At 40.9% G+C, this 24,144-nt stretch overlaps 1 protein-coding gene across 1 annotated transcript in view; it reads left to right on the top strand.

Moving 5' to 3' along the window:
• Positions 1–487: 487 nt before the first annotated feature.
• Positions 488–24,144, top strand: part of ppp1r16b (protein phosphatase 1, regulatory subunit 16B) — a 75,458-nt gene continuing 51,801 nt past the window's right edge. Inside the window, exon 1 of the mRNA XM_061070055.1 lies at positions 488–639. The gene's annotated coding sequence lies outside the window, so the exon portion shown is untranslated. The remainder of the gene's footprint in view (positions 640–24,144) is intronic.

The raw sequence follows: 24,144 nt of genomic DNA, 5'->3' as shown, positions 1-24,144 counted from the left end.
CAATTGAACTTGGAAGTTTGGAATTTCCCACCCCGGAGTCAGAACTTGAACCTAGAACATCCCTTCAAGTCAGAATTTCGACTCAGAAGATAAGAGGAACCTCAACACCCCTGACTTCGTAATCAAAGATGGCCCCTACGTATATCAACGGTGGTGAAAGCTATTGTTTTTGCTGTTTATTAGCATGTTCTACTGCGGTGTAAGTATGCCTGAAACACAGCGTCATTCTTCATTATGACCTGTTTTTGCTAACAGTGGCTCGCCATCAACTGGGATTATCCAAGGTGTAATGGGACGCTGCATTAGTAGATAGATTAATTTGTTATCTATCTACGGGAACCCCCGTGCCGGGCCCCTCTCGGTGCACCCCTGTCTCCTCACTGTGGCTGTACCCGCCCCTGTGTCTCCTCCTCCTGGTCAGCCCCGCCCCCCGAGGAGTGAGAGAGGAGAGAGACTCTGCAGACACGCACACACAGAGTTACACACACTCTCTCACACACACAGTTATACACACAGAGTTACACACACACTCACACAGACACACACAAATCGTTCCTCCTCAGCTCGGCCGTGTCTGTCCTAACGGGACAAGTTGGAAGCTCCGGGCTCTCCAGGCGGCTCCTCGCTTCTCTCCCCGAGGTGAGTGCCCACATCCAGCCACAGTGTGACAGTGTGTTCTCCGGAGGGTCAGTGAGTGAGTGAGTGAGGGGTCGAGACTCCTCGAAGGGGGAAGAAGGAGGTTTTCTCTTCTTCTCTCAGCGGAGGGAGAGAACCGGCGGCAGCGGGGAGGAGGAGAGAGTCTTGTCCGGTTCGTGTTGGAGCCGGAGCGGTGGAGCTAGTCGACTTTTACCGGGTTCGAATCGTTTCCGCCGCTGCTTGAAAACACAGATCCAGCCGCTCGGGTGGAGATTAGCTTCCACATCCTCCCCGGGATGTTTCCACGTCCCCCCGCTGTCCTGCTGGCTCGTCCTCCCACTGCTGGGACACTGGGACCCAGTTTGAATCGGGTGGACGGTTTCCTGTAGTTTGTGTAGTAACGAGCCAGCCGCCTCCACGATGACAGTTCTCTGATTTGTAAAGTTTTCAATGGAAAATTTGCAAACACCTTCATTTCCCCTCGTTTGCTCTACGTGCAACATGTTTGATTTCATGGCTCCGCTGCTGGAAATGTGAGTTTTTAAAGCCTTTAAAAATTTTTTTCCCCAATATGGCAGTTTGAGCTGCTCATGTTTATTTTATCCTGAAGTTATTTGTCAAACCGTCTATGAATCCTTAATTCAGCATCAGAAAATGGTGAAACATGCCTATTTTAGCTGTAATTTCCCTGAGCAGAAGTTCAAATCTTTCTTGTTTTGCACAACAAACTGTCAAAACATTTAATTTAAAATGATAAAATGATAGAAAAGATAGAAAAGCGACACATGGGACGATAGAAGCAGAACATATTTGATATTTTTGCTATATAGATACTGACCATATATCATAATTTCATGATTTAAACAGTTGTTGCAGTCCTTGCACCAAAGATATTCAGTTAACAATGAGGCAAAGTAAAAATTGAATTCGCAGGAGTCAGCAATATCATCATAGGGCTCTGACTTGATAATGATGGATTTCATTATCACTACAATTCCATGATCCATCACTTGAAGGGTATGATTCATCGCTGTTGCCAAAAATGCCTGAAAACTGGGAAAAGGACCAGCGTTTCTTTCATGGTCCACTGTAACAATATTGAAAAAGTATTTGGCTTGATATTAGTTGATTATCAAAACTGATCATCTTTTTGATTGAACTTCCAGTTGATTATTTAATCAATTAACCAAACGCTTCAGCTTAACAGTGAGTGTTGATTCCACTTTAATCTCTCCCAGGGTCCAAGGTTTTGTCCAGTTCAAAAAGAGGATTTCATCTACAAAAAAATAGAGATGAGCAGGAAATGCTCAGATTTTAAAAGCCTGAAGCAGTAAATGACTCAAATGAACAATTGCATCAGTCCTATAATGAGACTAGGCCACATCAAGAATCTATGAGATTGCTAGAATCACAATGACGACAGATCTGTACCATGAGGGTTCCAGTCTCTTCTTTTGCTGCCCCCATTCCCTGTCTCATGTTCACCAACAGCCACCACCATCAGTAGCTGTATTGTTCTCACTTGGTGCCAGATGCAGACTTGGTTAAGGTAGGTGTCTGACGGTGTTGGCCTTTAAATGTTTTATGTGTGGAGACATCCTGAGCGCTTTCCTCCTGCTGGTTCTCTCCGAATCGGCACCGCCTGTCAGCTCACGTTAGAAATGGGCTGTTAGAGAGAGGGACAATCTGCCACACACACACACACACACAACGCTGTATTTACACATTCATAGACCTTACAAAGAGGGAGTGTATCTGTGCATACACCTAGATTGTATTTGTGTGACAGCTTTACGACACTTTGTGCTGTGCACCTTATCTCCTATAGACAAAGTTCAGGGCTGAACCAAACATTATATAGTTTGGTTTTAGTTTTGACTCATGATAAACTAAACCCATAAGTCACTTCAGCCTCTGGCTCTTTATATATGATGAGTGGTTCTGATCTGTGCTCATTCTAAGACGGGGTTCAGCGGCAAAGCGCAGCAACGGTTTGACACCAACGTGTCATACATTGCAAGTAAGGCCTGGGGAATTAAAAAAAACAACAACAAGCTTAGCAAAGACTGTTTTGGCAAGGAGGCAGAGTTAAAAAATGAATTTCCATGTTCAAGAAGTGTTTGAGTGGATGAAACATTTTCTTCATTTGTTACATGTTGCTCTCAGGTCGCAGGCGGTTTCTTGTCACTGGTTGTGCCAACAAAACAAAGTCAAACTTAAAACTGCTTTGAGGTTCAGCATCTTTGTTCTCTCTCCCAAGGAAAACAGGGCTTCAGGTGCAAAGGGTTTGTGCCACTGATCATTTGTAGAGAGCAGCGCTGCTTCAAAATGATAAACTGCAGGAAGAGCTTCAACAATTAGCTGATTAATAGTCAACTGGCAGAAAAGAGATTAATCGGTTGTTGTTTCAAACAAAAATATCAAATATGCGCTGCTAGCTAATGCTTTCCTTCATCATACATAATACATTTATTATTGTTGTATTGGTGACTGCCGTTGAGACAAAACAGGGCATCTGAATGTGTCACTTTGGTCTATGAGAAATTATACGTTTTTTTATCCATTTTCTGGCGTTTTAGTGACAAAATTATTGATCGAAAACAAATAGTTTTGACTTAAAATGGACTGACTCCCCTGACTTGATCTGAAAGCTTAAGTACTGTTAAGCTCTGCTGAGTCTTTTATTTTCAAAATGTCAATATGATACATTAAGATGGTATTCTAAGCCGTCAGCAAATGTCTAATATGTCTGTCAAATCAGTTATACAACAAATAAGTCTGTTGACAAATGCAGCAATTATGTTAAGTAATGATACATCTTCTAGGTCATTTTTCAAGCAAGAAAAGACTCAAAGACTCTTTCCAGTTTCTCAATTGTAGGGGATTTGCTGCTTTCATATTTCTTGCGTGACAGTAAACTCAATATATTTAGGATTTGCAATCTTGTGACATGGAGTTGTGCTTCAGGAAATTTGTGCTAGATTGAAAACTCTTTATTGAAAACTCATTGTTGCATTAGGGATTTGTTTATTGCACATGCAGTTAAGATGGATATTTAGGGGAATTATGCACAGTGCATTCCCCAATACATTTATTTTTATTTATTATTTTTTAAACACACACATACTTTACATAAGCAATGCACTGCTCCCCATTACAACCAACAGTTCCTCTGGTTTCTCCTCTGATCAGACAGTTGGCTGTTTTCAGTGTTATGACAAAATAATATTCCCCTGAGTGTCTGAGCAGCCTTACCGGTTTCCTTCACTTCTCCCTCTTCACTGATAAGCTGCCTCTGTAATATATTCTGTGTAGTTTTGTGCAGAAACTGATGTTTAATTATTCGACACGGTGATTTGGCTGTTGCTCATAAAAATGCTGAAACCGGAACAGCCTCGGAGGCACACGAAAAAAAAAAAAAACAGCTTTACTTTAGCCTTAAATACAACCAGGATTGGAGCAGTGCACCGTCTGTAACTGACATCAAAGTCAACACAGTCCCCACCACCAAGTACTGTTTAAAATTTGTAATTGAATTGAATTGAATTTTTTTCCCCTTTACTAGTCCTCACGGGAAGTCTATTTGTTATGATTTGAGTTGGGAATCTGTTTGTTGACCCCCTGCTGCCTAAGGTGTCCTCTCTGATCCGAGCCTGATAGCACTGTGCTTGCATGCTATTGAAAAGCGATTATACTAGATCAGCGTTCTGATTACAGCGAGCAACCGGGCACTGCCTGCTAATCTGTGGTCTTAATACGGCGACAGGCAAATCTCAGGGCAGCTATCAAGGCTACTTAGAGGCCCTTTGAGTTCACTGTCACATTTGGTCCACTTGGGCATTTGTGATAAACTCTAATAGTTGATTTAGAAGTGTTGGTTTTGTAGATCTTGAGAAGTTATATTTTTGTTTAGTGGCTGAGTTGAAATTGTTAATTATTTTGTTTCCCTAAAATATGTGAGGCAAAGAGAAATCGTTTAAAATTAGTGGCACCAAGAAAACAGGCAAGTTGTCAAAAATGAGAAGGTGGAACCACAACATTTTGCTTATAATGAAATGTTTTTGAATAATCCCAGTGATGGTATGACGCAGTTTACTGCAAAATAAAAAGACACCTAATTAAAACAAGTGGGTCTCTAAATTATAGTAGTCTCTATGTCCCTGGAGTAGGGGGTTTTGGCCTGAAGGGATACTTAAGTGATCAGTAGACGTGATGCTGTATCCCCTGCTGATGGATGCTGGGAGATCCTCATGTGACCCCTCACCCAGAGCATAAACCACAAACATCATTGATTGTAGAGAAGAGCTTTGGTGCCGTGCCATCTCAGTCGATCCGTCCTGTAAGTGTGTTTGTAAGGATTTTAATTTGCTGATGATCTTTGTCCAGATAAATCAATCTATCTTCAAATAGGAATTTTAAGGATTCAGGTACATTTTTAAGGCTCAAGTCTTCCCTCTTCTTATGTCTCAGTTGCTGTTACGGAGGGATCCCCATAGAGGCAATTCATCTTAATGAAGCTGCTGACCGATTGCACACCATCTTTACAGAACTACCGAATAGGAAATCAATGCTAGGTGAACTTTTCCTCTTTATTTATTTTTGGGGGATATTTCTCTTTGACCAAAAACCGTGGCCACATTCAGTTAGTGGTTGGTGATGTGATGAAAGTGTATTCAGAAAGGGCAGTCGCTTTATTTTTTCAGATTTTGTTATGTTGCAGCCTCATGCTAAATAATTCATATGTTTCCTCATCAGTCTAAACTCAATAGTTAGAAAACAGAAACACCTCTGGCGGTGATGACAGTTTTGCAAACCTGGAGTTGAGGATTCTCCTCCATTTCGTCTCTGCACATCCTCTCAAGCTCTGTCAGGTTGAGAGGGGATCACCAGTGGTCAGCTTTTATCAGGTTTCTCTAGAGACGTTTGACTGGGCTCAAATCAGGACCCTGCCCGTGCCACTCGAGGAAACACACAGAGGCGTCTCCAAGGTTCTCCTGTGGCTGTATCATTAGTATGATTGTCCAGTTGGAAGATGAACCTTGGTCAGACGTCCTGGCTGCTCTGAACCAGGTTTTCATTGAGGATATCTATGTACTTTGGTCTGGTTCAGCATCGATAACCCTGACCTCTGAAAAACACCCTCACAGCATGATGCAGCCACCACCACGCTGCACTGTAGGAACGGTATTGTGCAGGTGATGAGCCGATCTTATCTTTATTCACGACTTATTGCTGATATCTGACCAACCAGAAAACCATGTTTCTCGCACACTGATTGTCCTTTAAGGTGCTGTTTTACAAACTTCATTCTTATGTTTATCTTTCACCGAGAGAGGTGTCCGTCTTGCCACTTTGCTATTAAGGCCAGATTGATGTGTTGCAGTTATGGTTGTCCTGTATTGTGAATTATTTTATATCATAAAATCCTTTAGATACTGATTACATTATCTTAAAAGTACGAAGTCAACAAACGTGTGACATTGGTGATTTTCTTGAGCTGCTTTCAGACATGCACTGAACATGATGATCTCCTGGAATATCCGTAGGGGCTGTGAAAACACAAATGTCTGAGTCAGTTGCTCCCGTCATTCTCAGGAGTTTTTCCTTCCCCTAGTAAAAACTCCGGAGAATGTCTGAGTGAGCCCATGTGAGAATGCAGAATAGGCGCGTTGATAACATTTTTAACGAGTGCAAAACCCCACAAAGAATACAAATAGGATGGAAAAGAGTTGCCATACACGTAGACAAGGCAAATGAAGATGTCCATTTTGAAAGACAATGAGATTAAAGAACTATTAATGTAAACATGTCTGACCTAGACCATCTCTTGCTGTGTGTTCATCCAATTGTCCAGACATTTTCCGGCGTTCATGTCTGAAAACGGCTTATGAAGGATTCAAATATGACACATTGATTTTCCCTCTTGGTTCTTCATGCTGGCGTCCATCCAGCACTGTGTGTTGGTTCCACGAAAGCACAAGATAAACATCGTCTTTAAAGGCTCATGCACATATGACTCAGTTGTATGTGTAGATCACAGCATGCTACTGTGTTAAAACCCATATCTCGTAGATTGTTCCTTTGGAAGTAGAGCAACCAATCAGACTCGGTGAGGCATTGGGGACAGGAAGTGAGCTCATGGAGTTTGTGGCTTGCACTGTGTTCAGGAAGGCGTTTGGCTGAGGGGGGCATTGTAATGTTTTTTTCCTCACATTGTTGAGGAAAGCACAGAAAGCCTCAGCCCCTCCGCTGTAGTTTGACATTAGCACATGATCAGCAGCACTTTAGATCTGTGGATTTCCTTGTGTCATATAGTTTTTGAATCTTCATAATAGATCTCTAGGCATCTAAAACATTTATTTTTCGACCCGTCTTCATGCAGCCTTTATACATCCTGAATATAAGGTCTCAAAAAATACTCACCATCCACATCTCCTGATGAGCAAAATGCATTTTTCAGATTAGATGAACGCAGCTGTGGAACATCAAAGCAAAGATTCAGTCAACATTGAGAGTGTTGTTGAAACAGTCCCTCTCTGTGTGTGTGCCTGTGTGTGTGTGTGTGTGTGTGTGTCTGTGTGTGTGTGTGCTTTCATGAATCCTGCCTGTGCTGTTTGAGATGGGTCCTTTAATGTCTGCTTTGCTCTGTCTTACGTCTCTGTCAGTGCTCTGCACCCATTGGTCTAACATTGACCACACACTCTGGTGCCTGCTTGTACCAAGGCGTGCGTGTGTGTGTGTGTGTGTGTGTGTGTGTGTGTGTGTGTGTGTGTGTGTGTGTGTGTGTGTGTGTGTGTGTGTGTGTGTGTGTGTGTGTGTGTGTGTGTGTGTGTGTGTGTGTGTGTGTGTGTGTGTGTGTGTGTGTGTGTGTGTGTGTGTGTGTGTGTGTGTGTGTGTGTGTGAACATTTTGTGGTTCTATGTGCAAATGTAAGATGTCCAGTATCTGCAAGTGTTATCTTACATGTTATAATTTTCATCCTTTTCTAGGGTGGCAGAGTGTTTTTAACACATACACTTTAACCACACATGTTTTACAGTCTTGATAACCGAGGTTCTTCAGTTGTGATTTCTTCAGAGCAGGAATTCCTTTTAAAAAGTTGATAAAATATTGATTAATGAGCACAAGTGTGTCTGAAAGCCTCATTTTAGGAATCCTCAAAAGAGACCAACTGTGTAAAGTGTCTAGACAAGATGTTCGGTGATCCGCAGCATGTGTCTGAACCGGTTGCAGCAGTAATTTACAGCAGGAACAGGAAGTTTACATGTGGCACAGTTCTGATCTTTGTACTGCTCCAGCTCTGATGCAGTGACATGTTCAGCTATCTACCGTCGAGTCTCAAAGTCCCTGCAGGGTTTCAGATATCTTTTTACCTCCACTGATTAGGTTCTGTTCTTCTGTCCTGGTTGTTCTGTCAGCAGGGTGGGTTAACATGATGTCAACAGCTTTCAAAGATATTTAGTTTAAAGGTTTTTGTTGCGGCTCCCGTATTTCTTCTAAAAAGGCTTTTTAACACGTCGTAAACTACTGCAATATCTTTCAAGGAAAATAACAGGCACATTTTTCAAATTGTTATCTGTGACTGTGAAAATCCAAATTGATGTGAGCAATTTCTAACATTGAAAAGATAAATATGGACAAATGTGCTCTGATAATCTATAGCAGAATAGATAACCAGAAAGATCCGGATCGGAATATTGAGTGAGAACCAATATTTGTATTTTACTTTTATGTTGTTACTTTTATCAATTCCTAACAAAAACTAGACATTATTTGGAAATATTAAATTGTAGTTGATGTCTTAACTCTTTGTTTCTTTAAATCGAAAACCAGAGGTGTGATTGACTGTTTGTAGCTCTGCCAGTCTCCCTTTACACTGACGGATTGTTGTTCCACACTTTCATACGTTTGCATTATTGCTCCCTTATCGAAATGCAGATTTTTTTTTTTACCACCATTTCCAGGAATGATTGCTCCTGCGTGTTTAAGCACATCCCTGTAAATTGACAGAAGTGCACAGGTTAGGGAAGTAATGTGGGCATGATTGAATGTGGAATATATTATGGGATGAAGTGTGCGTGGATGTCACTCTTCACTCAGTGAATCATTTTCTTGAAAACGGTGATTTCATTGTCTCTTTCATATTATGTTCAGACATTACTGAACTGTTTCCCCAATTACACTGCGTGGGAAGAGTAATCACTGCCTGGATTATGTTCAGAGGTATTGTTTTTTTATCTTTTAATAAATGAATCACTACATTTATTGATGACAGTGGAGTAATTAGGAGGTGGTTATGGTGGTGGACATACAGAGTCTGCAACTGTGAGCTGCGTTCACAACCACTGTCTGGTGGGTCGTTGAATTCAAGGTGTGGTAATATGTTGGTGATGAGGTTGAATATAAACCTAATTTGCTGCGGATAGGCTCTGATTGTACGTAAACCACACCACACCTTAACCGGAACTAATCTCGCCGATGAAATCAGAATTCCCTTTTTTTTTTGACAAACTGTCTCAGATTCAGACTACAATCATTGTGTGCAGAAACGTATGGACTTGAAGTTTTAAGTAAACGTTATCAGTTGATTTGTGGCCTGACTCCCACTTTTTGACTTGACCTTCAACTGCTGTAAACAATCCCCAAGTGACAACTAAGCTCACTCAGCTTACGCACGCTGAGAATCACCAAACTGTCCAGCAGGAAGAACAGCTTGTGGAGCAGATTGCGGAGATCAACTGTACTCTCATCCTTTTTGTCTGCCTCTACTTTTCTGAATCCAACAAGCACACACACAGAGCTTTGCTTTGTTTGTAGTAAAATTAGAGAAATCCGCATGCACAGCTCTTACTTTACCCATGCTGGCTCAATGTTCACCCATCTTGGTTTAGTAGTGGATAAGAAGTGACACTTACTGCAGGCTGGCTGAGTCTGAGCCTTGTTTACTCGGGCTGGGACTTAGCCGGGAACTCAAACCATCATTAGGCAGTGAAATGACTCAACAGAGGGACAGAGCTCCAGACAGGGAGAGAGAGAGAGAGAGAGAGGGATGACTGGCGGGGAAAAGCAGTAGGAGGAACAGTTTAGAAAAGAGCGATGCAACAAAAGAAGAGAGGATATTCTCAAAATTGCCTGGTGATAGTGAACCGGACGAGTGCAGCGGGGGGTGTAGTTAGAACCTGGAGGACAGGGCGTTCTGTGGTCAAACCCTTTTTTATAAATAAACAGACAGATTGGTCCAAAATAAACACAACTCGCTCATGTCAGTGTGGAGCAGAAGGACGAATAGCCCCACCCAGACCCGGGACAGTACACCAGGCTCTAGACATGGGCTGCTGCTGTGGTGCAGAGCGGCTGCAGGCCAGGTTTTTACCCTCCACTGGGGTTGAAGCCTTTTGTGAAATCCTCCCACGCAGGAAAAACTGCAGAAAACAACCGGTCAGGACATTTATCCGTCTTGATTTGTGGGATGGTGTGTAGGAAAGGGTTGGAGGCTCTAGGTTTGTTTTTGTAAGCTGTAAACCCGGCTGTGTCACACTGCCACCTCCGGCCTGCACGCTGTTCTGCTGATCTAACAGGAAAACATGGTAAAATAAAAGCTGCATGTTTGTCAAGGAGTAAAAAAAGCCAAAACTAAGATGAGAAGCAAACTGAGACAACAGATGGCAAACAGAGGCAGAGTAGGATGAATAATTAAACTCTTCTCTGGACATGGCAGGGCATGAATCTACGGCCTGCTGTTGACAACAGGCGAGTGATGTTCCTTTCTAAGTTTTCCTAACAGACTGTATAACCGAGTTAGACATGTCTCACTCAAGGGAACCTGCAACATTCTTGTTAAATTATGTAGGAAAATCAGACGTTTACAGTCCAGAAGGTCATAGGCAGGTGTGAAAGGAACTAAATCTGTGACACATCTTTGAGCAAATGTCTGTGTTGAATAAATGATGCAATACTTAGGGCTAGATGCCACCCCTCCCCACTCCACTATACTGCAGTGACCATGTCGTTGTTGTGTTGTCAAGTAACAAACAAATTGCCTCTGTGAATGTTTTTTTAGGAAGAAAATGCAATTAGAGCTGTAATGACTATTACCGCATTCTATAGATAAGTGAATTGGCAGAAAAGTTAGCCATTTAGAGATTTGAGATTTGTTTCAGTCATTCGTCGGGTAAATATGCCAAATATTATCTGTTTCCAGCTTCTTCTCATATGCCAGGATTTTCAGTTCTCTCTTGTCTAACTTAATTGTAGATTGAATATCTATCTACACTAACTAATTATGTCCTTATTAAGTTCATAGAAAAAACTATATGGCCACAGATAATTGTTTGCCAAAGCAATAGTTGAATATAAATGTATTTTGTAGGTTCTAAAAATAAAAAAAAAAAGAAGAAAAAAAAAAGACAACTCTCACCTTCAATTTCCAATCTGCTTCAGCATCTAACTGGAAACAATGCAGCTCATGTTCCACTTGAGGCAAACATGGAAGTAAAACCTCAACAAGAATCACATACAAGTCACAACACTTGATGGAATTGCCTCTAAAGATGGTAATAGGGACGCTGATCTGATTGGCCATCTTGTTTTTATGGCAGGATCGATTCTTGAAGTGCTGTATATCTCCCTTTGGTAGATTTCATGATAAAATAATAGCACTGCTGACATAACACAATATGTGTTGAATTAACTTAAAAAGGCTTCCCCCGCAGATCATTATTTCCTTATGAGAAACCCCAGTCTACACAAGCAAAGATAAACAAAGAATCTTAGGAGATGTCCAGTAAGATTGCCCTAATTCCTTCAGTTTGCATACGGTCTGCTTGGCAATCTGAGGCCTCTGCCTTTTTTTTTTTGACCTGCTGCTGAGGCAGTGGTGGCCTTGCTCAAGGATGGAAAATGTTTCTACATGTATTTGTTGATATAGGCTTGTGTCTCTGTCTCTACTTAGCAAATTATTATTTATATTGTTTCTAAACAAAGAGAAAACAAAGCTATTTTTTATTCCTGGTTTGGTGGTGGTCTCAGGACAAATTATTGGTTGGTGTTTAAAAAAAAGGTGCTGCATAGGGATTAGACTTCTGCAGTACTCATCGTCGTATATCAAAACACGTCAAAATATTTGGGAAGTCCTTCCTGACATTATTACCACCCTTGGCAGATGTTTGATTGTGAAACAACATGGATCGGGTTCCAGGTGAGAATTAGATCTAGTATTTATCAACCGTTGTTTTCTTCTTCACCATTATGCAGCTTCATTTTTATTCTCACCACACAAGAACAATGTAGCAGATTGACAGCACATCTCAGCACGGCTCATTCTTTGGAAGGGGGCAGGCTGCTTTTGTAGTTTCTCTGTTCTTGAAAGTGTTGTTGAGCATTTTTTAAATCTTAACTTTTGTTTGATTACCATCAAACCCCTTTTTCGAATTAATCCCAGTAAAAAGGTGCTTTGTTCCACCACGATTCAGCTGCTTTGAGTCCCCTTTAAGTGTAAGATAATTTCTTGTGTACTTAAGGGTGCAGTGTTGGAAGCTTATCCAAGCAATGTTTGGTAACATGCACGTGTCCTTAGACGGGTTTGACATATCTTCAGAGACATTACAAGACTGAATCAAAGTGGAATTCCAAAATCTCTGGGCTTATTCTGGCTTATTTGGCTGTTGTGATGAAGTATATTTAGAATGTTTTGCCTGTGGCGCTGCCTACCCTCACTCAAAACAAGAGATAAAAACAAGATGGAAAGGTAGGGTAACAAGAAAAATCCATCATACTTCTATAGAACTACTTTGTTTGAACAAGAACATGCTATAAAGAGTGAGAAAACAATATTGGTGTATAGCAGCAATGACAAACAACTTGGGTTTGTTGTAGTGTCATGAAAGACTTATTATTGTTGCTCAAGTAAAGAGAATGTAAAGATGCAGGTTTTCAAAAGACAAACTGCTGCGACTCATTGATAAATTACCCTGAGAAATGGGAGAATTCCGAAAAGCAATAGAACGTTTAGTCTTAAACATGTTTGTCACTGCAATTAAAACAAATTGGAACTATACCATCTTGGTTGAATGTTTGCTTTCCCCAAGGATTTGCCCACAGGCTTGAAAAGGGCATTGACCCCGATGTCTTACACCTTTCCACATGGGGTTATTAGAAGTGTGTTCTGGCTTTGACCAGGTTGGCTAAATACTTTATCGAAGACAGAACAAAGGCGGGTCTGTTGGCCCAGTGTTGACCGGGCCGTGTCTGGCAGGGCGAAGTACTAACATGAATTAGTTTAATAGGAATTATAATTTGATCTGAGCATGACTGTGGAGCCAACACATGCATGTTGGTCAGTAAGCCCTGCACGATCAGTCCTGGCAGAGAAACACGGATTTACTGCAAGATTGCTGGCTTGTTCTTTACAAGCATCAAGCAGGCGGCTTATGTGGACGTAAGCTAATGTAATTTGAGCGCTTATGATCCGAGCTGAGCTTATTGCGTCATGTTCACAGTGGAATATTCAATCACTTTTGGCCACTAAAGCTTCAGCCACCAAAATAAGTGTTGCTGCTTCCTGGCTCAGCTCTGATTGCAGCTGGCCAACCGTGGCATCCTGTAGCACCTGAACACCTTGGGTTTGTCGATATGCAGTGAGCTGTCTAGCACTGCCCTGGTTCATTACGACAAGGGAGACAATGACCCAGAATCAAGTTGACCTGAGTGCTTTAAATCAAGGCTCCACAGGAGGAAATACATTCTCTCCCCACCAGCACGCCTAGTGCCAACTAGGACAAGTAATCCAGACAGAAAAAAAACGTCCTCTTAGAGGACGCAGAGGGAGAGAGGGATGGGGGAGTGAACACTTGACAGGGTAAGGGGAGGAAGAAAGGAAGGAACGAAGGAGGGAATAATAGGCAAAGGAAGGGAGAAAGAGAGGGAAGAGTTAGATTGTTGATACAATAAAAAGTGGTGTATTATAACACACCACTTTTTGTTGATTGAATAATGAATAAAAAGTAGTGTATTATAACACACCTTATAATATACCACTTGTGATTCAATCAACAATCTAACTCTAGGTCACTTTTTGACAAAATGATGTCAAAAACTCAATGATGCAACATGAATTGCATGACTTTGCATACATTCTTGTACAGTGTATTTGCAGTTTTTATTAGAAGTAAATTGCAATACAAAAACTAGAACAATATAAAGTAATAAAATGCAAAGAGAAATATACCAATAAAAACAATAAACAACTAGATATGAATAATGAATTAAAACTTCTCACCGCAACTGGTTCCACAAACATGAGGCAGCTACTGCCTCATGGGGACAAACAAGGGAGATGTTAGATCTAAGAGACCGAGGAGCAGAGAGCCAGTGAATAATTGTATTCAGATGAATTGAAAGCCATGAAGAGAAGTGAGGGTTGGACTCTACCGTTTAGTCCAGCCATGATGTGACATAGCTGTGACTTGAGTCTGGTCATGACTCTTAACTGATATTACTTATACGAAGAATGGATTTGTTTGTAGAGACAGCTCAGAATCAAATTTGAACACCCGGATATTTTTCATGGAACTTCACACATGGCGTGATGTGGCCCAGCTTAATAATCAGTTGGCTTCTGGACTTCAAGGGATCAAAGATGATTCATTTTGTTTTGCTACACTTTAGCTGAAGGAAATTATTTGCCGTCTTGCTTTTAGTGTCTTTGAAACAGTCTCTGCGAGGCTTTAGGGAATCACTAGATTTTGGTGGAAGGTACAGCTGTGAATCATCGGCGTACACGTAACCGGAGATACTTTACTTCCTATGTTTTGGAGGGAGTATGTACAGGCTCAGATAAACTGGCCCAAGGCCATATAGGTGACAGCGGCAGAGGACGAGAAAAACTAGCCTACAGCAACAGAGGATGTTCTATGTTTGAGGTGGGAGTTAATTTCCCCCAGAGTCCACAAACTATAACAGATCATTTTCATCACTTTAAACAGAGTTATAAGAGGATTTGAACCATGACTCAAATGAATTAATCTTGGTTTTCAGAAATGTCAGCACTTTTGATAAGCCACGTTTTTTCCACTAGTATTGAATAATAGCTATTTAAACATTTACTGGGCCACAGTTGAGTGGGTGTTGAATACAACGGACAAATTTGCAGTGGAAAACTTCTCACAAATGTCCATGGGTGTTACGATAGATCACGATTAGCCATTAAACAAAAACTCTGGCCTGTGAGAGTGTGCACTGATAATCTCAGAAAGAATATTTTTTTCTCAATTTTATTACAGACAAATTTGAAATATATCAAATGAAAGCATGGGGGGATATTTTTTTCCATTTTACTCACAGATCAACCTAAGAGAAACGATTGATTCTTATAACTGATGAGATTTAAGTTGCGGGGGGGGGGGATTTGAGAGATGCTCCAGAATCCAGGAGTGATGGAAGAATTAATCGGGTATCAGAATCAGTCAAGAATGAAATGTCGCAATTAAAAAGCTATAGGATTCTACATTTAGGCAATTGTGTGGCTTAACAAACAGTCCTATTTATTGTATATTATACTTAATATGCTGGTAGGTCGATTTTCTTATATTTATGCAGAATCAGGCAAAGCTGCTTCCCTTTGTTTCTAGGTTGTCTTTGTGTTGAGCCAAGCTAACCAGCTGCTAGCTGTAGCTTCCTATTTACCGTGCAGAGATAAGAGCAGTAAAATATCGTAATAATCTCATCAAGCCTTGTCAAAAAAAATGAGAAGCAGTTTTGTGAAAGTCATGTTTTATCTCACAGAGCAATTTTGGTATTGGTATTACATCATCACAAGTGCTGTAAATGATACCCAGGCCCTGCTAATACTGTATAAAATACTCTATAAGACGTGTAACTGCGTAATTCTTTCTTCTAAATTGAACTAGGTTCCACTATATTGAAGAGGCCGCCTGTCTCCTAATTGGACATGGAAAATCCATTAGGATGCTTTTCAAAGTTCAAGATCTGAGTCTGAAAGCACGCGTTTGTTTGTTTGTGTGTGTATGTGTGTGAGGAGCTCCGTGACTCAGTGAAGGGTTTTCTGTTGATGTGTTTACATGCTGCAGCAGCTGCTACTCTTTTTTTTTTCCTTTCCACTCATATGCTCTCCTCTGCCGCTGAGTATGTCTCCTCTTTTTTTCGTTGAAAAGGAAACTGCTGCTGTAGCTGTAGAGGATACAAACAATCACAACGTAAAAAAGACATCTGGACGCAAAGCTTGGTCGGATTAGTCGTTCATTTCAGAGAAACCTTATAGAGAATATTAAATAACACACATCAGGAAGAAATCATCAAATGTCCAAAAAGTTTAATTTGGACTAAATGCTGATTTAGCAGAACAAATATAGAAATGGCATTTTTGAAATGTAAGAGCAGAAAAAAACATGTTTTTCAAATCAGCGAAATGCAAGAAAACTGCCCAGTTTCTATTTAAAGTGAAGCAAAAATAATAATAAAGAATGCACTTAGGGAAAATGGTATTTACTGTTTAATAGCACCGCATGTTCCATCAGTATATTAAAACATTAAAGCTCTGTGAAATCCTCGTGCACCACACACTGCACCTCTCCTTGTCTTTCAAACACAGACCTGCCTTCTGTCAGTTTGACTCCACTGACTTTGGTTTGACATGGACAGGGGTCGTGTCCCGGCTAATGACCGCAGTTGACAGAACGGTCAGAAGTCGAATCTCAGTGTAACAGTCAAAACCAACCACTTCCTGTTGTAGTGGCCCTGGGCTCTGTCAGTAGCCTTTTTGTGCACTGTTTCTTTAACACTGGCTCTGGTCCCAAAATAGTTTCTGCTGTTTTATAATGAGATGGAAACTACACTGAGCATTTAGATATTTATGTGTGCTACAACCCGTTAAGGGCCTATTAGCGCCTGATTAAATGCAACACGTTTTTTTCTGGAGTCCTAATTGTGGGTGATCCGATTCATTGATTTTTCTTACAGTGCAATTTCCCAGCTGAAGCCATCACCTTCCCCGACACCAGTAACCCACACTGTGTTGACAATTACCGCATGAGATTCAAGTTATGGATTTGGTTTCCTCTCTGATGTCCATTCACTTCCGTAAGCCGCAGTAATAAAAGCAGAGCAGGCCATTGCTTTGCAAAACCATTAAAGGTTCAGCCAGATCATTAAACGAGAAGCCATTTCAATTCAACAGGCCATACTGCTCATTTTAAACATGAAATTGGAATCGAGCTCTTCATGTGCAAACGTCTTTTTGAAATAATCCCCTTTGTTATCTCCCAAAAGTGGTGTAAGAAGTGAATGTAGACTGAGTGAGAAACGTTACATCGCTTTACAACACTCAACACTCTGTTTCACATCTCGGCCGTGAATAAACCCTGTAATGAATTTACCCCCTCATCTTCTTTTTTAACTGTAATTAACACTGACATTTACTTCACAACCGTGGACCCATGTTAGTCCAGTGATTAAAGACCAGGGTGTGATACAGGGTTTCTGCAGTGAGGGAAGTGCTTGTATCTGTGTGGTGACTGATGGTCTATGTCACGGGTTGGACAGCTGTAACTCCTGCTGCTATCTGGCTGAACGGTTTCAGTGAGCTTTTTAATCAGCTTGGCCCTCCTCTGGTATTAGTAGGTGATTAAGTGAATTAGTAGGACCTGGAGACATAAGCACTGATCTCGCACACAGGGGTTCTCTGGGACTCAGTGGGCCATGGTGGGGGGGTTACGGGTGGTGTTTGGAGGGGGCAGAGTGGAAGGACACTTTTGTCTCCTTTTGCTGAGGCCACTGTGTCCCGAGCAGGCATGCGTACGTGTACACACACACACACACACACACTTTCTAATGACATTGAGTGGTTTGTTCAAATCACACAAACACACACACATGAAGATAAAACGCTGACACACAGACACACTGTCAGACACACTAGACCATTGTGTGGGACACTGCCGCCAGTGTGTCTCAGTGTGTAGCGTCCTGACTTGGCACACGCCTCCTCGCTGCTAAATGTCATGCACTGATACATTATTGGTGATGCAAAATGCAAGAAGTTTGTGCGTTTGTCTGTGTTTCAGCATACTTTTATAAGTACTTCTGTATTTTGCGGTGTGTCATTGTGTTCTAGACGTTTGACCACATGAAACAAGACATTTGAATATGGCCTCTTGGTTTCTGACACTGCAGAGACAGAGAGTATTGATTGTTAATCAATAAAGTAATGGCCAACTATTCAGTAATCAGTAACCATTAGTTGCAACTATTGTCTGTAGGTAGTTGAATGATCTTCCCTTAAGGAGCCCAACTGTCCATTCATTTTATTTCATATTTCTTTATTTTAATTCAGGATTAATTGTGTCAGTCTGTTGTAGTTATTGTAATATGTCTTAACACACGGTACCTTTTTGTTAGTGCTGCAATTTAAACTTACTAAACATGATTGATGGCGACCTGTGTAGTTTATTACATGTCAGAGAAAGTGATAAATGACCACGGTAGAGCTCAAATTAAAGTGCTTTTTTTAATGCAAAACCCACAAATATTAACTGTCATATAAGACAAAGAAAAAGCAATAAACCCACAAGTGATGTGTTACAATTTTAGCCTGAAAATGATCGGGAAGACTAATCGACAACTTGTTTCCTCTCTACTCTGCTTCACTGTAGACGTCCTCTTTTCTCACATGTTTTTGCCGCCTCCTGCTCGGTCGTGTGTCTTTGTCTGTGTACAGGTTTGTCTTTGCATCTGCCCGTGTCAGGCAGAGACTGATAGCAGCATTAGGGTGACTCCTTCTAACAGCAGATGATGTACTGTGATGAGGGTGACAAGCGACTGTGAAAGTCACCAGCAGCACAAACGCATCGACTCTTTTGTGGTCGAGTCATGGTGAGCTGCTAACTGAGTCACGAGCTTAGTGGGGAGAGTTTTCATACTTTGCAGTCCTGACTTTAACAGGTGAATCAAACGCCTGCAAGATGACATATTAACCTGCTCAAGAAAAATAATCATTGTACTCATGAAAAGCATTATGGGAAAATGTATAAAGATTATAGACATTCATAATAGGATGAAACTGACTGAATGGGAAGCCTTCGAAAAGACATGGCCTTAATTTGAGCTGTCAGGTGTGCATACTTATTCACATTATACAAAAATCTTGTCTTTTTACTTTAAAACCATTTGACCTCTTTCCTGTTATTGTCAGCGTTGGATTTGTCATATTCTGTTTTCCGGGGTGAGGAGGAGGTATAGCTGATAAGAGAGAAGATTTAATAGCCTTCTTGTTTTTAACCACGCAGCCTCATTTCGAGCTTCAACTTCATCAGTATTAATGTATTCTTTCTCTGCACTAAGACACTGATTCTGTTGGAACCCACACAAAGACGTTCGACACAAGTGACAGACTTCTGCTTGAAGATTCAAATGGAAAAATGCATTTTTAAATTCTTTGAAATTGAATAGATAAGACTGTGTACCTTGCATTGCCTTCATGAATGGGTGATTAACTTTCCACTGACTTCTTCAACTTTTCATGAACTTTCCTCACAGAACTCTCTATGACTGCACACAGTGTATTTAGATGATTGAGGTGCCTGTTTTAAAAAGCAAGTGAATATGTGGCCAGACAATTAGAGATAAAACTTCGGTCTGGAGGGGAAGTTTCTGATATTGTTTCCACTGTTTGTCTTCCGCCTTGTACCCAATCCAACTCCATTAACTGACTTTGTCTGTTGCTTTAAACTTTATCTTAGAGTTTCATTCAGTGGCCGGACATTTCTCATGGAGACATTTGTAGAAGCTTTGTTAGTTTTTTATTCCATAGTAATTTTAGGCTTTCTGTGAGGGACATTTTTCAGGACTGTACTCAATCAATCTAATCATTTTGCTTGGTTGTTATGGAAATGTTTCCGACTGGTCATTAGGTCACATCCCCACTAAAACCTTTCTATTTTAAATCAGTATTTGGTGCCGTGGCCAGGAGTGTCTGTGGATGAGAGGCCTAACAACAGTGATGTGTTTTAAAACTTAAATATAGTTCTAAGGATGCAGTCGTGGTTGACTTGTTACAGCATTTACCACATACTGTGTGTTGTATTATTGTGTTGGTAGCAAGTGGACCCTGAGTTGAAATAGTTTTGTCAGATTAAATGACGGCTGCTGGCAAATATGCAAGCAATGAAAACTATGTGGAAAACCAGCAGTGGATCAGTGAATGTTGAGAAAATCAGGACAGTTAATATAAATAAGAGGTTTTTGATGAATTCCTGCCTATCGTGTATTATCTGCTGTACAGTGGTGGGACACACTGTCCTGATGTTATCTATACGTTTATAGTGAACTGCCCTCTGTTCCAAATCACATTCATGATGATGATGAAAGATCTACAATGACCTCAATCCATCTGGTTGTGGAGATATTCGTGAAATAAAGCTAATGTCAGCACCGAGCACACAGACACAGGGCTGGTTAAATGTTTTGGTTTTGTTTCCTGTCCTTGAGACGACATTTTGGCCTCAGAAGTTTGGAAGCTTTTGAACACCCACAGCCGCGTTATAATTGTCGGTGATGAAAAGGAGAAAATGGATCATAATGACCTGAGTGCCCTGTGACAGAGCCTTTGTACTGAACCATCAGGCTGCCATGACAGGCACATTTTTTAAACTAGCCTTTTTTTCCCCAGCTTCATGCGATGACCTTGGAAAATGTGAGCCGTTTGTTAGCATATTGTGTTTTTAATGCTGTCTTTCTGCATTTTTGTAATATGCAGTGCCTGTTCTAAAGCCGCCTGTGTGGAATGGACTGTTTGCTTGGCCTGTGAAAAGTCTTCTGCAGGATTCAGTATGCAGAACGCCGGAGCTGCGCCACCTCTGCTGCACAAAGAGTTGTTCAACTCTCTATTCAAAGTTTGGTGAAGTTCTGAATTGAATACCGAACTGGAGAATCAGTTGTTGTTGCCGTTGCTGAGAATGCGCTTTTGTCATTATGAGCAACGTCCATTATATTGAAGAGTCTCAGCCGACGCTGCTACTAAGTGCTGGTTGCCTCTTTATTGAATACAAATTGCTCCAAATCCCCATACAGGCAGAAAAACCGAAATTTCTGGAATCAGGAGATAATATACATTTTCTTAATGGCAGGTTTGCAGAAAAAGAAGCAAGTCAATGATGGTTTAATACTAAAAGGTAACACAGAGAGGGGGTCTTGAGGCAAAGAACATTTTCTAAAATCCAAACCGCTCCTGTCTTATTCAGCCCTGTGAGAGGCGGAGTTGCATTTTTGTGATCTTGTAATCACAACAAAGTAGAGGGAGTTTCTTGATAATGACGGCAGCCAGCAATTTATGAAAACAACGACCTGAAACAAAACATAGACAAAACAAGACCGTGTCTGTGTCTGTGGTTTCCTTTGGGTTTAAATGCAGTTTACTCATAGATGTAACAACTTGATGATCGGTGTCTGACCTGCTTTCTTTCCTTTTCACCTATTCAGTATAACATTTTGGCTGTGACTTTTCCATGAAAATGGGAAATAGCGTCCTTATCTGCGGCAAGAGCTGATTGAGGTCAATCTGTGATTTGCTGCCATGGTCCCGGGGAGCTGCTGTGATATCACCAGAGGGCTTACACTTATTCAAAGTTCCCCCCTATGTTTTACATATCTTCAAACAGATTGTCTTCTGCCTCCTGTGAGGACAACATATCTACTACACTAAATATTTGCTTTATCTGTGTCTTTTCATGCACTGCCGAAGCTGTTAATGGGCGAAGCAATTTCCCTTTGGGGCGGCCCATATTTTATTCTCCTCTATCTTAACTTTTCAGAAAATGCCGAAGGCTGTGTTAATGTCATTTATTTGTTCAGCTGTTGTTAAAGTCACAGATTCAAGACCGCACATCAGCACACAGACTTCCCTTGAATTTCATAATATGTCTCGTCTGTTATCTGTCTGTCAAATGTACACTTCCTGTGTCATTGCCCCTAGAACAATGCGTGATACAAACCTAGCCTGACAAGATGTGAAGAATAGGGAAACCACTGTGAAGCCGTTTCGCTCAGGGCATTGCACAATGGTGTCCAACCGCTGTCTGTCCTTTTAAACTCATGTGGATTTATATTATATTATTGTTCATATGTAGTTGGAGAGCAAAGGAAGTTCAGCAGCAGCATTGTCCTGGTCTCCTGCTGTTGTGTATCCATGACAGTGCTCATTATAATGACTGTAAGTTTATTAAGTGGCAAGGGGGTGTAAAGTCAACAATAAGGGTAGTCCAACAAAATATTGGATGTAAGTGCACTATCCCTGCCTTACAATCCAAGTCCCAGACTTTCACATCTAAACATCTGTTATACTCAAGCTGTTGACTGTTGTTCACAAATGTTAATTAATCTTCCAAGTGCTTGGTAAATCTCTCTGTATTTAATAGCACACTGGAGTTTTAAAGCTGATGTTGCATTACATTAACCAGTATGAATTGGTTTACAATTGGAAGAAGGGAACAGTCGTAGTGATGGAGGCAAAGAGGCTACAGCAACTATAAATGGCGAAGTATCTAAGAAAAGATACTGATGTTCCAGATAGAAAAGGGCATTTAGAGGAAGAATTAAAATGTAAAGTGATCGACGGTTAGGACATTCAATATGACATGCACCAGTCCAAAGTGTTGATGTAATTACACTTACTGCCAGAGGGGGCACACAAATGTTTTTGCTGTTTGAGACCAGATACCTACTTATTCATGTCTGTGCATTTTTGACAAACACTTTTCTTATTTACAAATACTTTTTTACATTGTGAAGTCTGTTGAGGCAAAATAGTGATTTGTATAAATAAATAAATACGATAAATAGTTTTTGAAATTATGATTTGCCCATCATCTGACGATGCTGTTGCAAACCTTTACAAAAAGTCTATGACAGTACAGCCGTTTTTCAGACTTGACCTGCGGGTAAAATCCGGAGAATCGAATCCTGACTTTAACTGCAGTTTATTATCTTTTTTAAAATTATTTTACGTTTGTGTCTGTCATGCATTAGAAGTGTCATCAACCCGCCCACACGCTCAAGGTGAATCCAGTGGGGGATTCCCTGCTGCATTCACACATCAACCTCTCTTGGATTTATACGGACACTATACCAGGCGACCAGGCCGAGAAAGTCAGCAGAAACTGCGGAAGTCTCACTCGGACATTTGCGTTCACACGTGCAAACAATACAGAGGAACTCAGGAACTGAGTTCAGTGCATGTCTGAAAGCAGCTTAAGTGGTGTAAAAGATGACTGATTTTGGTTTCAGTCTCTGACTAATGCAGATGCTTGTGTTGCTTTTCTTGTTTCTGTTTCTACTGTGTGTATGTATGTGTGTGTGTGTGTGTGTATGTGTGAGTGTGCGCGTGTGTGTATGTGAGTAATATCATTACCTCTGCTCTGATTCCCCTGATTTGATCAGCAGTAGCTCCTGGTTTTCTTATTCTCTGCTAATGCCACTCATCATCAAAGACGGCTTGAGAAAACACTGGACGTTCCTTGTTTGTCGCACGTCTTTTTTGAAGTTAATTCACTTTAGTATTGGATGAGATAACCCTGTATTGTCTGCTCATGCGGCAATTTGTCCTGGATCACGTGCTTTGACAATCACTTACCATCGCCTGGTTTCAAACATAAAAGAACATCTACAACATTGAAGAGCATATGCAACAATCTGCAGACATTGAGTGATGTGTGTGTTGTTGTAGTCCATGTCATAGTGTAAATGTGTGTGTTGGAGGATAGGTTGATTGTCTCACGGCTTGAGTGGTGGGGGTGCATGTGCAGGGAGTGATTAATCATGTCCTTTCACTTTGTTGATTAACTTTGGTTGTAGACTGGGTAATTAAAGAGTAAAGTGCCTCCTAGAGGGCAGAAGTTTGTTCTCCTCAAATACTGTAGGACACTATAAGGCTCCGGATGGTTATTAGTTAATCTTATGATTTGTCTAGTTTACCTCAGATTGATGGAGCAGATCTCCAGACGTCATGGAACCTTTACTCTAGAATGATACTTTGTCTGTTAGAGCAGACAAACTGAGTAACTGAGAAAGTTTCAAAAACTGCGCTTAAATGACCTACGTCACCAAAGTTGAACTTTTTTGCCGATGGTAAATCTCTGACCTTCTTCTTTATTTGTTTATTGGCGGGTGGCAACCAGCGTCTAAGCAGTGCACAGTCTTATTGTACACTCTCAGGTATTTGAATGATGATGTTTGCTTTGATGATTGCTATTCTGTGCTCACATCTCAGAGGAGAAGAGAGAAGGGCACATATTGTCTTGGGCAATTCACAGAGCATCAAAGGAACATTGAACCTTTTTGCATTTTACAAAAAATCAATCGTGTTGTAAAATAAAGCAGTGCACGAAAAACGTTTGATAGATGTCAGTGATTTTCGGTTGTGTTCACTCTTAGATCCAGTTTGTTTGTTGACCTTTTTCCTGTATGTTCTCAACTTTGTGTTTCAGTTTTGACGGCTATTGTA

This window comes from Limanda limanda, chromosome 4 (assembly GCF_963576545.1).
Source record: "Limanda limanda chromosome 4, fLimLim1.1, whole genome shotgun sequence".
Taxonomy (NCBI): domain Eukaryota; kingdom Metazoa; phylum Chordata; class Actinopteri; order Pleuronectiformes; family Pleuronectidae; genus Limanda; species Limanda limanda.
Note: the sequence above shows the minus strand (reverse complement) of the source record. Positions and strands in the feature narration are given on the sequence as shown.